This window comes from Oculina patagonica, chromosome 10, assembly GCF_052425735.1.
Source record: "Oculina patagonica isolate OP01 chromosome 10, crgOcupat, whole genome shotgun sequence".
Lineage (NCBI taxonomy): Eukaryota > Metazoa > Cnidaria > Anthozoa > Scleractinia > Oculinidae > Oculina > Oculina patagonica.
The window spans coordinates 7237365-7251384 of NC_135767.1; positions in this window are offsets into that span (position 1 = coordinate 7237365).

Below are 14020 nucleotides of genomic sequence, written 5' to 3' on the forward strand. Positions count from 1 at the left end.
CAAAACAAAAGTATATTAAGTAGATAGCCCTGAGCTTGCTTTACGATATAACATGAATCGTTGATGGTTATGACGTCATATGACGTTATTAAATCAGCCATCTTGGATTTCACGTTTTTTAGGGAGTTTCTAAAGAAAACGGGAAAATCGTTATTAAACAAAGAATTATGCCAACAAAGTCGAAATTCAGTTACAGCTCGATCGTATTGTCTGCAATCATGAATAAAATTAAACGATGGCACATTAAAATTCTGGACAGAGATAAATGAAGAGTGCTCTCAGATATCCTCCGACGTGCTGTGTCTACAGTTAAAAAATGCCTTGCAATGATTGGTCATGTTTGGGTCCAATGCAGGAAGCAATTTCACGCAAGAGTTTCAAAGCAAGATTTATTTTATTGCTGTTAAATCCATAAAGTTTGCTTTGCTCTGCTAGATGTAGTTTTTCGCTTTTTTAGCAATGCCATGGTATAATGAGTGCTCCATTCGGAAAGTGCAGTGTTTGAAATACATGTAGCAACTAACTGATGGACATCTCTATTAAGCTTAACTTGCCACAAGTCGACCTCATAAGTTTAGCGAGAGAACGAGCGACTACAGGTCGCGAGAGGTCAATATTAAGCCGAAGGACTTTAACAAAAGTCTACCATTGAGTAAGTTATAGCGATTACAAACTAAAGAGGCCGGAAACTGTGCAACATACTGTATGCTAAAACGTGGTCTGGCATTTTAAGAGCAAAATTCACAGCAAACAGGGAACAAACCTTCTAGCTATACTGCGCAATGGAACAAACCTTTCGAAAGAGATGCTTCTCGATTTGACGGATCTGTGTAGTACTTTTCGTAACACGACTTTCGAGTGTGATGCGTGCCGACTTGATGAGAGCAAAAGAACAAAGCGCATGATACGTGAAAACAGTTCAAATCTAGCGCTAGCCGTGATTCGTGAATTGCCAGTCCAATATAACGCGTGATCTGCTTATTTTGAGGACCCTGTTTGGATTCCTGATTCCAACAAAAATTGTTCGTGAAAACCGAAAATAAAATTTCATACTCATAAATCATTCTACTGTACTAAACAAAAATTGACAAACGACTCGAATCATGAAGCCGAAGATTGACCGTGTATGGAGGACGCGTTCTTTCGGCTCGACTATTGGTTAGTAGAGGGCCGGCTTTTAACTATGAGCCGATTTATGTTCGCACTGTAAGCTCAGCCGAAAGATAAGTCTTGCTACTAGGTCATTGGAAGGTTAATTCTAGGCAACTGAGCTAATCAGTTAAAGCTCATTTTCTTCAATAACGTAGATTAAAATACGTGATTCGTGAAATGGTGTAAAAATGTACGTGATTTGTGATTTGAAGGAAAATAAGCTCGTGGTTCGTGATTGGAAATCCCCTTTTCGGCACCTCTCTCCTAGAGACACAGAGACCTGCGGAGGAGAGAACACAGCTTGTATGCAGATAACGCATAACAGCCACAGGCCACCTAGGTTCTTCAACTCGCTCCACTTGTGTTTATATAATTCCTTAGAGAGGTAAACAATTACAAAGACAAAATGACGCCCTGACACAACAACGCAATCACCGAAAGTAAAGCCAAAGAACGTTTGATAAGTGACTAATGTCTAAAGTTGTAATGACATTTTTGTGGTATCTATGACTAGTGGACTTCATAATTAGCTTAGGCATCCTGTCGAAAACGCACTCTGTCTCAGTGAGCTGTGACTATTTCCAGTATTTACATCATAAACTGCAACAGAGGTCTCGTCGAATTTCAATCATGATCACCCAGAATTTTCACGAGAGTACTAAGTAAATAGTTCACTCAGGGGAATATAATTTTTCTTAGAAATCGAGCGACATATACTTGACACGGCAGCATCCCAACCACAGCCCTTCTATTCAACACAAAAAACTCCGTGAGATGTCTTTGCAGCCAAAAACTCAAAGTAATAAATATACATGACAACATCATCATATTCACAAATATAAAAATAAAGCAGAATGCATTGCATCCACAGTACGGTGTTTATGTCGTTTAATGCACAGCCGGAGCCCGGAGTTGACAGAAAATTATGTTAATTTTAGCTGATGTTAGCTGGTGAGCGGATGTCAATTGGCTGAATCAAACTGGTCAAACGGTCAATATATTTTGCATTTTGGAGTTGTAAAATTAAACCTCAGTGTTTAATACACTTAAAAGACGCCCGTGTTTCCAGCATCGCTCGAGTAGTTTGTAACACTGAGCTGATTTATCGCACTTGCAAAAAACTGCTACGATTGCGATCGTTCTAAAGAAGAAGACAAAAATCGAACAAGTTCTAAGAATGATTGAAGAATACAATTTTCTGTAGCTACTAGACCTACTTCTTTGCTTCAGTACAGTAAAGTCTTTTGATATGGTCTTCGTACTTCCTGATTTTGGTTATTTTCATTCATTGTCTTTTAAAAAGAAAACATAATAGTTCTACTTCATAAAGAAAAGGGATTTTTACTTTTGCAGTAAAGTGTGTTCTCACGAACCAAAATCGGGTTTGTCCTACGAGTAAAAGGTTTCAAATTGTATCAAATTCAAGAATAAAATCAATTGTTATTTCACACTTTCAGCAAAACAAAGGAAAAGGTTTCGTTTCAATGACCAACAACATCAACAACAACATATAACCATGCGAAGGAATCTAAATATTTTGAGAGGAACAAACTACTTGAAGCTTAGCTAGCAATTGTGCAACTTTACCTGAAAGGTTTTTGTCTCGCCTGAACTTCTCAACAGCTCGAGAAACTGTTCAGCTGAGGTTCCTCACTAATGCTTAAGAACATGCATTCTACAACCTGATTGGTTTACACACCAAATATTGATTGTAAATAATATCTGTCGGAATATGAGAGAGCATTGATTAATGTTTTAGGAGAGTTCCGCAAAACAGCAGCTGTTAAATCAAGTCATCACGAGCGCTTGTTTTCACTGTTGTTTCGTGTTATCATGAACTTGTCAACAAGCTATTAGCTTTGTTATCACAGTTGTTTCGTGGTATCATAAACTTCTTATTGAACTTTTAGTTCGGCATAGTCTAAAACCTGGACTGGACTCTGGACTGGACTCTGGACTCTGGACTCTGGACTCTGGACTCTGGACTCTGGACTATGGACTCTGGACTCTGGACTCTGGTCAATTTTTTTTTTAAAAAAAATATCTTCATTAAATATTAAAAAAAGTTAAATATTAATATAAAACCAGATTGATTAACAAATATTTTTACTTTTATTTTATGATTTTTTTTTTATTTTGAAAGCGTCTTTCAAAATATCATGATAATGATGTTTTGATAGCGACTCTTGTGCAGTCATGTACAGGGAAGCGTCCGAGTTTTTGTGCCTGTTTACCATTTAACACGGCAAAATTAAGAAAAAATCGGTAGTCGGTCTAGAAACAAAAAACAGTTCGAGTTAGCGGGGTTTCGAGTTATTGGGGTCGATTGAATAAGACTGAAAGGTGGGTTCAAATCCAAGGGAAATGGAAGTTTATTCGAGTTAGAGGGGTTGTTCGAGTTATCAGAGTTCGAGTTACCGGGGTTCTACTGTACTCTCGTCCAATTGGGGGGCTGACTAGTAATTTTATTTTCTCTTGGTCTTTCTTGCCCCCTCAGTTGCCCCGTCTCCTTCCTGTCTGCCCTTAGAGATGCCAATCTGTTCTCGTTACCCGTGATGAACAAATAAAATTCTCTCAATTTCCACTTTTTAAATACAATCTCAACTTTCTACTCCGTTTCATAGCTATTTAAACTGTGACACACTATTCATTCGATGTATTCACTTCGCTTAACATAACACAACTTTATTTTTACTCACATCTTTTATACAGAACATTTGAAAAAAATTAAATATGTATCAAAAAATTAAAAATCCTGGCGCAAAAGATTGCAAATCTTTTCTAACGTAACGGCATAAACACCATCCTTACAACATCAACAGACAAAACACTTGTGTGATACATAAGGTAAACAACAACTGTTCATTATTAACCAAAAACATCATTTGATAGTGTTTCATTTCTGTTCATCATTATCGGTACGCAACGGCAACAAACTTTTTACATTTTTCGATTAGAGGTAATTCGGTAGCACTGATCCAGGCTACTAATTATGTTTCAATTGACATTAAAGGATCCTAGTCATCCTCCGCCATTTTCTCTGCCATCTAAATTCGAACATTTCGCATGTTTTATGTTGAGCGTATCGATCGATGCGAACAGCATAAATCGCTTTCTTGACAAACTGTTGGAAGGATATTTATTTTCCTTTTATAAGGCCTAAAAGCACGATGGTATAACAAAAGGCAGACAGGACGTAGACCATGATTGGACGAGAGTAGTTTTCACAAGATTTTTATCAAGACAGACTACTTATTCATTGTCTTGTTAAATGGTAGACAGGCACAAACACTCAGAAGCTTCCTGGAACATAATTGCACGAAAGTCGTTATCAAAACATCCTTATCATGATATTTCTAACGCTTTCCTCTGTCGGTGACGTAGCACCAAGCTAGAGGCCGGGTAATGTAGCGAATTATTCTTTTTTGGCCGGAAATTTTACTTGTTTCATGTTTCAAAAACAATCGATCACAACCTTTAAACCAAAATATCGAGAAAAAGTAAGGTTTGTATTTGAAGTGGAGATTGGGCGATTTTTTTTTATCCATCACGGGTAACGAGGACAGATAAGCATCTCTGAGAGCAGACAGGGCGCAGACCATGATTGGACCAGAGAAGTTTTCACAAGATTTTTATCGAGGCAGACTACTTAGTCAAATGGTAAACAGACACAAAAACTCAGACGCTTCCTGGTACATGATTGCACAAGAGTCGTTATCAAAACATTCTTATCATATTTTGAAAGACGTAGCACCAAGCTAGAGGCCCGGTAGTAAATTTGTAATGTAGTAAATTTGGGTCAAAAATTTCACTGGTTTCATGTTTTAAACACGGTACATAACACAAACTTTAAACCAAAATTCGGGGAAGTAAGTAAAGATTGTCTTTTAAAGTAAAGATTCGAAATATTTTTTAAAAAGTTTGGCACCTCTGAGAGCAGACAGGGCGTAGTCCATGAATAGACTGAGTGTAGTTTTCACAAGATTTTTATCTAGACCGACTTCTTAGTCATTGTCTTGTTTAATGGTAAAAAGGCACAGAAACTCAGACGCTTCCTGGTACATGATTGCACAAGAGTCGTTATCAAAACATTCTTATCATATTTTGAAAGACGCTTTCCTTTGTCGGTGACGTAGCACCAGGCTAGAGGCCGCGCAATGTAGTGAATTATAATTTTTTTGGCCGGAAATTGTACTGGTTTCATGTTTTAAACACGAGTCATCACAACCTTTAAACCAGAAAACGGAGAAAAAAGTAAATATTGTATTTGCAGTGGAGATTGGGAGAATTTTTTTTATCCATCACTGGTAACGAGGTCAGATTGGCATCTCTGAGAGCAGACAGGGCGTAGTCCATGAATGGACGAGAGTAGTTTTCACAAGATTTTAAACTAGACCGACTAGGTAAAAATAATAAATATTTTTTTCCTTTATTATTGCCGTGTTAAATGGTAAACAGGCACAAAAACGCGCACGCTTCCCTGTACATGACTGCACTAGAGTCGCTATCAAAACATCCCTATCATGATATTTTGAAAGACGCTTTCAAGATAAAAAAATTAAAATATTTTTTAAAAAATAAAAATAAAATTAAAATTAAAGATATTTGATAATCAATCTGGTTTTGTATTAATATTTAACTTTTTTAATATTTAATGAAGATATTTTTAAAAAAAATTGACCAGAGTCCAGAGTCCAGAGTCCAGAGTCCAGAGTCCATAGTCCAGGGTCCAGTCCAGAGTCCAGTCCCGGTTTTAGACTATGCCTTTTAGTTCTGAGGATAAATGTGAGAGACTGACAATCAAACATGTCTTTTTTGAAGATTCACAGTCGGCCCTGTTTCCACACGAACCTTTTAAGACAAGAATTTGCCTTATTATAGGAATATAACGAGGCATTTTAACAACGCGAACAAAATTTACGCGTAACAAAATTAACGCGAATTAAACTTCTGGATAAATGCTTATAGCAAAAGTGTTTACATGAATTAAATTAACGCGAATTTTTGAAATTCGCGTTAATAACATGTATCGTTAATTTCCTATAATAAGGTAAGACGGAACCCGTCAGGACTTCGAGTATTTATTGGACACAATTATGTACCAACATTATTTACATCTTATTGCAATCTTCTGTGTTACTGTTTCAATTATCTTATCAAAAGAAATCATTACTAACAACACCAAACATCGAAAACAAATTTCGAAGTTCCACTGAATTCCACTCAGTGAATCGCTAACAAAATAGCTACACGTGAGATTTTTCATTTATCCTTTTACATGGTTCTTGTGAACTTTGATAAGAAAGTGTTGTTAGTATTATCACGGATTTTAGAGAGCTTAAGTAAACTGCGACGGCAACGGCAACGAAAACGTCACCAAAAAAGGTTTAATGGGGGGTCTTTAATGAGGAGAATAATAACTCTGCATGTGCGTTTTGAGTCTTGGTACACTTCATAGCCATTTTCTGTAGAAAAACAACGTAAAATGACCAAATTTGTCTTAGAATATTCAGCGGGAGATTGTTCTTAAAGCGATAAATAAGTAGAATACGTCCGGAAAATGGCGAGATTCTCAAGTAAAATATAAATCCATTTTTCACCAGACGTTGTCGTCGACGTTGCTTAAGCTCTCTAACTATTTACATCTTTAGCTTTTAAAAAGGGTAGAAAATAACGCAATAGGATTTTAATTATTCTGGTACTCGATTTTTGTCCAATAAAATTAATTTTACTCGATTTCCTGATGAATTCCGTCAATATGGACTCCGCAAGGAATTCGATTAGTTATTGGACAAAATTGTGTACCAAAATTATTTACACCTTATTGCAAGCGTTTATGTTACTGCTTCAAATATTTTATCAAAAGAAATCTTTTCTAACAACACCAAACAACAAACAAATTTCGAGTTCCACTGAGTCGCTTAAAGACGATTTTACAAAATGGCTATAGTGAGATTTTGCCTATAGCTTGTGAACTTTGAATTTCATTTTCTCAGACTCTGATAAGAAATTGTTATTGGTGTTATCACTTTTACTATATTATCACGGATGATTCTTACATCTTTACCTTTTGTTAAGGGTAGGAAATAACACAATAGGATTTAAATTATTCTGGTACTCGATTTTTGTCCAACTTTTAAAATATTACTCGACTTTCTGGTGTATTCCGTCTTATTCATTTTCGTATGCTAATCGAAGCAGACGCTTGAAAGTTTACAGTGTTTACGAATAGCGTACCTTATTTTCACAGCGAAGACCGCTGGGCCAATGTGCTTTATTCGAATCCTTTCAATTATGTTTGATTGTCAGTCTGGCTCAAGAATACCCTCATCACTAAAAGCTTGTTTACAAACACGTAATGACACTAAACAACTGTGAAATGTTAGAACAGTTTCGTCAAACGCGAATGCAGGATGTTTCGGGTCGTAAATCTCATAGCACGATTTTCTTTATAAAGCACTTGTTGAAAAGTTTATGACATACGCGGCACGAAACAATAGGTTCGATTATCTGTCTTTCAAGATTATCCTTAAATCTAAAAGCTTGTAAAAAGTTTATGACACCACAAAACAACTGTGATAACATAACTAAAGGGTTGTTGACAATTGCAAGTTCGTGATAACACGAAACAACAGTGTAAACAGTTGCAGATTGTGAATTTTAAAACAGTTATGTTTGATTGTCAGTCTCTCAATAATATCCTCGTAGCTAAAAGCTTGTTAAAAAGTTCGCGATGACACGAAACAACTGTGAAAACAATTGTAGATTGTGAATCTTAAAACAGTTATGTTTGATTGTCAGTTCCTCAAGAATATCTTCATTGCTAAAAGCTCGTTAACAAGTTCGTAATAACACGGTACAACTGTGAAAACAATTGCAGATTGTGAATTTAGAAACAATTTGTCCGAAATCAAATAAAAAGTGTGCGAAAATTAAATGTCCAAAATAAAATAAATTTTCTTTAGATTGTGAATTTTAAATCAGTAACGTTTGGTTTTTTAGTCTCTTAAGAATATCTTCATAGCTAAAAGCTTGTTGACAAGTTCGTGATAACACGAAATAACTGTGCAAAGTCAATAGCAGATTGTGAATATTAAAACAGTTATGTTTGATTGTCACCAACTCACAAATATCTTCATATCTAAAAGCTTTTTGAAAAGTTTATGATACCACCAAACGACTGTGAAAACAACGGTCGAATTTGAATATTAAAACAAATGGTTTTGGATTGTCAGTCTCTCACAATTATCTTCATATCTATAATCTTGTTAAAACCCGTCCACGATGAATAGAGACAACTGTAAACAGTGAAGCGCCAGACGCGAATGCTAATGCAGGCTTTCTCGGATTGTTAATTTCATAGGACGATTGTCTTGAAAAAAAAAAACCGTTGAAAAGTTTCTGATACAGTCAAAACCAACGTATGAGATCGAACCCAGATTTTTCCAACTTAGCCTAAATAGGCTCTTATAGAAATGGTATTTATTGGGATTTTAGGCTACTTAGGCCCGGGCCAAACGTCGAACTTCACATGAGTCGAGCCTAATGCAAATGAGCAAAACTTATTGTTTTTGGTTATTTGCATTAGGTTCGACTCGTGTGAAGTGCGACTTTTTACCCGGGCCTTAAGTTCTTAAATTGGTTCTTAATTTAATAGAGGCACCAGCGATCAGCTCAAATACCTACTACAGGGCATATGGGATATGGAGTATATTGCTGTATTAAATAATTTTCTAGAATACAGTTTAGATTAACCATACAGTAAATTTATCTTTCCAAAGTACTAGCATGCATGTCTAGACTAAAATTTGTTTTCTGTATTTTCTTCTGGGCCTTAATTTTTGTAAAATAAGAACCTATTGAAAATTTTAGGCTTAATAGGTTCTTACAAAGAGAGGGTTTAAAATGAAAATTTTTAGCCTAACAGGTTCTTAAATGTTAGAACAGTTCTGTTCGATTGTTTTTCTTTCAAAACTGTCGTCATATCTAACAACTTGTTAAGAGGTTTGTGATTACACGAAGCAACTGTTGGAACAAACGACCGAACGTGCATGGTAAAACAAGTATGATAACACGAAACGACAGTTGAAACAGTTGCAGATTGTGAATTTTAAAACAGTTATGTTTGATTGTCAGTCTCTCAAGAATATCCTCATAGCTAAAAGCTTGTTAAAAAGTTCGTGATAACACGAAACAACTGTGAAAACAATTGTAGATTGTGAATCTTAAAACAGTTATGTTTGATTGTCAGTCTCTCAAGAATATCCTCGTAGCTAAAAGCTTGTTAAAAAGTTCGTGATAACACGAAACAACTGAGTAAACAACAGTAAATTGCGAATTTAAAACAGTTAATGTTTGATTGTCAGTCTCTCAAGAATACCGTAAAATTCCGGTTATAAGCCCCTCCACTTATAAGCCCCCCCCCCTCTGTTTTAGACCCATCTACCTGGAAACAAAAAAAACATCCGATTATAAGCCCCCCCCGGATATAAGCCCCCCTCTGGAGGACGACAGTACTAAACAGGGCTAACTTAACGTATTTCGATCAACACTCCCGTGGCCCGTTTCATAAGCCCCTCCACTTATAAGCCCATCCAAAAACCCTTACGAAGTTGTATAAGCCCAGCGCCTATAACCGGCATTTTACGGTATCTTCATAGCTAAAAGCTTGTTAACAAGTTCGTGATAACACGAAACAACTGAGCAAACAATAGCAAATTGCGAATTTAAAACAGTTATGTTTGATTGTCAGTTTCTCGACAATATCTTCTAAGCTAAAAGCTTGTTAACAAGTTCGTGATAACACGGTACAACTTTGAAAACAATTGCAGATTGTGAATTTAGAAACAATTTGTCCGAAATCAAATAAAAAGTGTGCGGAAATTAAATGTCCAAAATAAAATAAATTTTCTTTAGATTGTGAATTTTAAATCAGTAACGTTTGTTTTTTTAGTCTCTTAAGAATATCTTCATAGCTAAAAGCTTGTTGACAAGCTCGTGATAACACGAAATAACTGTGCAAAGTCAATAGCAGATTGTGAATATTAAAACAGTTATGTTTGATTGTCACCCCCTCACAATTATCTTCATATCTAAAAGCTTTTTGAAAAGTTTATGATACCACGAAACAACTGTGAAAACAACGGTCGAATGTGAATATCAAAACAACTGTGTTGGATTGTCCGGCAGTCTCTCACAATTATCTTCATATCTATAATCTTGTTAAAACCCGTCCACGATGAATAGAAACAACTGTAAACAGTGAAGCGCCAGACGCGAATGCTAATGCAGGCTTTCTCGGATTGTTAATTTCATAGGACGATTGTCTTGAAAAAAAAAACCGTTGAAAAGTTTCTGATACAGTCAAAACCAACGTATGAGATCGAACCCAGATTTTTCCAACTTAGCCTAAATAGGCTCTTATAGAAATGGTATTTATTGGGATTTTAGGCTACTTAGGCCCGGGCCAAACGTCGAACTTCACATGAGTCGAGCCTAATGCAAATGAGCAAAACTTATTGTTTTTGGTTATTTGCATTAGGTTCGACTCGTGTGAAGTGCGACTTTTTACCCGGGCCTTAAGTTCTTAAATTGGTTCTTAATTTAATAGAGGCACCAGCGATCAGCTCAAATACCTACTATAGTCCGGCGGCATAGCTGAAAAATTGTGTCATTTTTGTTACTAACCTCATATTTTGCAGATCAATAGAGACATGCAGGGTGATTAACTTCTGCTATAGAACCACTCTCAGTTTTCACCGTATTGCCTGTAAATGGTGTTCAAGTTTTTCCTCACTGAGACCCCCCGCGAAGACGTTCGTCATCTTTTAGTAACTCAGGAATGACTCAATCATTTGTGCAAAAAAGTAAAAATTTGGTATCAATTTAAACATTTACTTCTAAAAAAATAAATTTTGATGTATTAATGAGCCATTCATACAAACAAATACAAAAACTAGTGGATAATTATGCGTGCAAAAATTATATGCAAATTTGTTACTTGCCGGTTAATTGTCTTCCTTTGCCCGTGTTTTGGCAATATTATTTTCGCAGTGGCATTTTAGCACAGCAAAAGGGAAAATTGTTAACGGATTTTCAGTGACCAGCTGGTATTACTGGGCCGTTGTTTAAACTTTTTAGGTCAAATATGAAGAAATCATCAGGCCAAAATGCTGAAGCAAATGCGTATTTTGCCAAGAACATACAAGCGAGAATAGTGAATTTCCAGCAAACTCGAAACGGAGCAACCGTGGATTTGCAGAGTTTTATGAGACTAAAGAACTTCACATAGACTTACCAGAGCCAGATGCAGGAGAGAGAATTGCCGAGACGCGTTTGAGGCACAATGCCTCATGGGCTAAGTCATACCACGTACTATATTGCGAGAACTTAATTTCGCGAAAATGGAAAGGGAATATTTCGATTCGCCGGACTTACTATTCGCACTTTGGCCAAAAAATGCGTTAAAAACATAAAAATACAATAAAAATCTTTAAAATAAATTTTTCGCGGGTCGCGGGAACTTTAATTTCGCAATTTGCGAAAATCGCGAAAATTAAGTCCTGCAAACATAAGTATCAATAAGGTAGTAAAATACTACCAAATTGAAAACGCTTCAGTAGGAAAAAAAACAAATTGAAGGAAATGCATCGCATAACCAGAAAAGCACTCGAGATGTGGTATTGCTAGTACGACTGTAGGACAGAAAATGCTGTTTCTTTTAGGAGGGACAAGCCACTTAGGGGATACGAATATTTCGTGCAAGCACCATAGAGCTAGTACCCCCAAGTGTTAAAAGTGTAAAAGCTCTCTACTGCCTTTTTTAGATTGCACTCATTCCGAGGCGATGATAACTGACACTATAACTGCTATTGGCAAAGCCGTAGAGTACGTAAGTCCGGGGATCAAACTGTGGTTATTGCTTGCGATCAGCCGCTCTTTGCTTTAGCAAAAACAGTCGAGTGGGCTCAGAAGAATCGTACATAGGAAGATAAGCTGCAAGTCATGCTTGGTTGTCTTCACATCGAGCAGGCGGCATTAAAGGCTTTCGGGACCTGGCTCGCTGGCAGTGGATGGGTTGAAGTTCTGTCACAAGCTAAGATCACTACAGCAGGAAAAAAGCGGAATCGCTTCTCAACTGTGCGCATATTACGCGCACTAGGTACACTCTTAAGGAAATTGCAGCAAGTTTTTTTTATTCTTCAGAAACAGGAATGCAGGAAGTATGTGAAATCTGTTCAGAAGGGAGAAGAAGCTGATTCGATTTGCACGTGGAGAAGTATGAAAGAAACCGCGATCCCTATACAAATTAAACTTATCAAAGAGGACGGCGGGGCGATAGGCCTGACAGAGAATCCAAGTGTGTTGCTAAAGTGGATGGTATCTGGACCTGAACTAGCGAGGTTGGTCCTCAGACAGTTTGAACATAGTGATGAAGACAAGCACCCACATGCTGCCCCATCACGAGTACTTTTAGCCTGCGTTGCATCATCATCATTTATCCGTTCTCCAAGTGGAGAATTGGGCCGTAAGCTCTCTGCCTCCAGGCTGTTCTGTCCTCCGCAGCCGATGCTGCTGCTGCCCATGTTCTTAAACCTTTCTTTTCCAGCTCCCTTTCGACAGTCCTTCTCCAAGTCTCGCGCGGTCGACCCCGTTTAGCCTAGCCGTTTAGCGTTGCAGACGAAACTAAACCTCAGTATGCTATACCGAGGTTTTGTGACACGTCCGGCTGCGACGCAGGCTAGAGTACTTTCAATGCAAGTTAAACAAGGTTCAAGGATCATTTCAGACCCCTGGTGTCAAAAATATAATAGAGGGGCTGGGCAATCTTTTGAGGAGACCAGTCAATTTGATCTAGGAAAGAAACAGCCGAAATTAAAGTCCCCTCCCGAGCAGATTGTCCATTGTTTACCAAACTAAAGGCAATAGTTGTTGCCAGAATCGCGGAGGCAACCTCGATAATCAACATCTTTACCTGATAGAGGAACCAAGAAGAATGGGACTGGACGTTCAGCGAGAAAACATGGCGACGGATACAGTGCACACTTCCTGACGCTGCAATGTTCTGTCACGAGTTCGTCCTTTGTGGCTGCAAGACCAGCTGTAGCAACAATAAATGCGAGTGCAGTAAAAGGCTAATTTGCCTTGGACTTCACTGTGTGTCTGTGCGTGTCATAAAAAATGTTTAAGATAATAGTTTCCAGACATCATTTTGATCTAGAAAGACACAATATCTATAGCTATGTGTATGTCACTAGAGCCGCTAACGGTGATAAGCTATATCAACTCAGCAGTTATCTAGGTTGGCATATTAACACATGGCAAATTTCAACATTGTACCTCTAAAGAGAAGTATTAAACACAAAAAAAAACACAACACTTCATTTGCACCCTAAATTAAATTAAAATTTTAATACAAGATGAATAAAAATTAGATAGGACTAAGATAACAAAATACAGCAACACAGAGACACACAGACAAAAATAAGGAGTTTGCTTATAATATAATTTAGTAAAAATAAGCTGGAAAATGGAGTATAATTATGGACAGATTAACTAAGTGTGAATGATGAGTGATTTGTTGTTCAATTTCCTGATCTGAACTTGCAAACGATGTATAACTTGCATAATTAAGATGCGGTAACCATGGCAATTGCATTTTATTCCGTTGTACATCTCGGCAGGGCCGCTCCTGGCCATCCCTACACGCCGACATATTCATATCTCCCCTTAAACATGCAGAAATCGCTTTCCACAGGTAGCTCATTTAAATGTAGTTTCCATGGAAACAGCGTCTCTGTCGAGGTGGTTCTATAGCTTAAAATGTTTACTTCGATAGTCTCTCGCTGGGTGCCAAATTTCAAGCTGG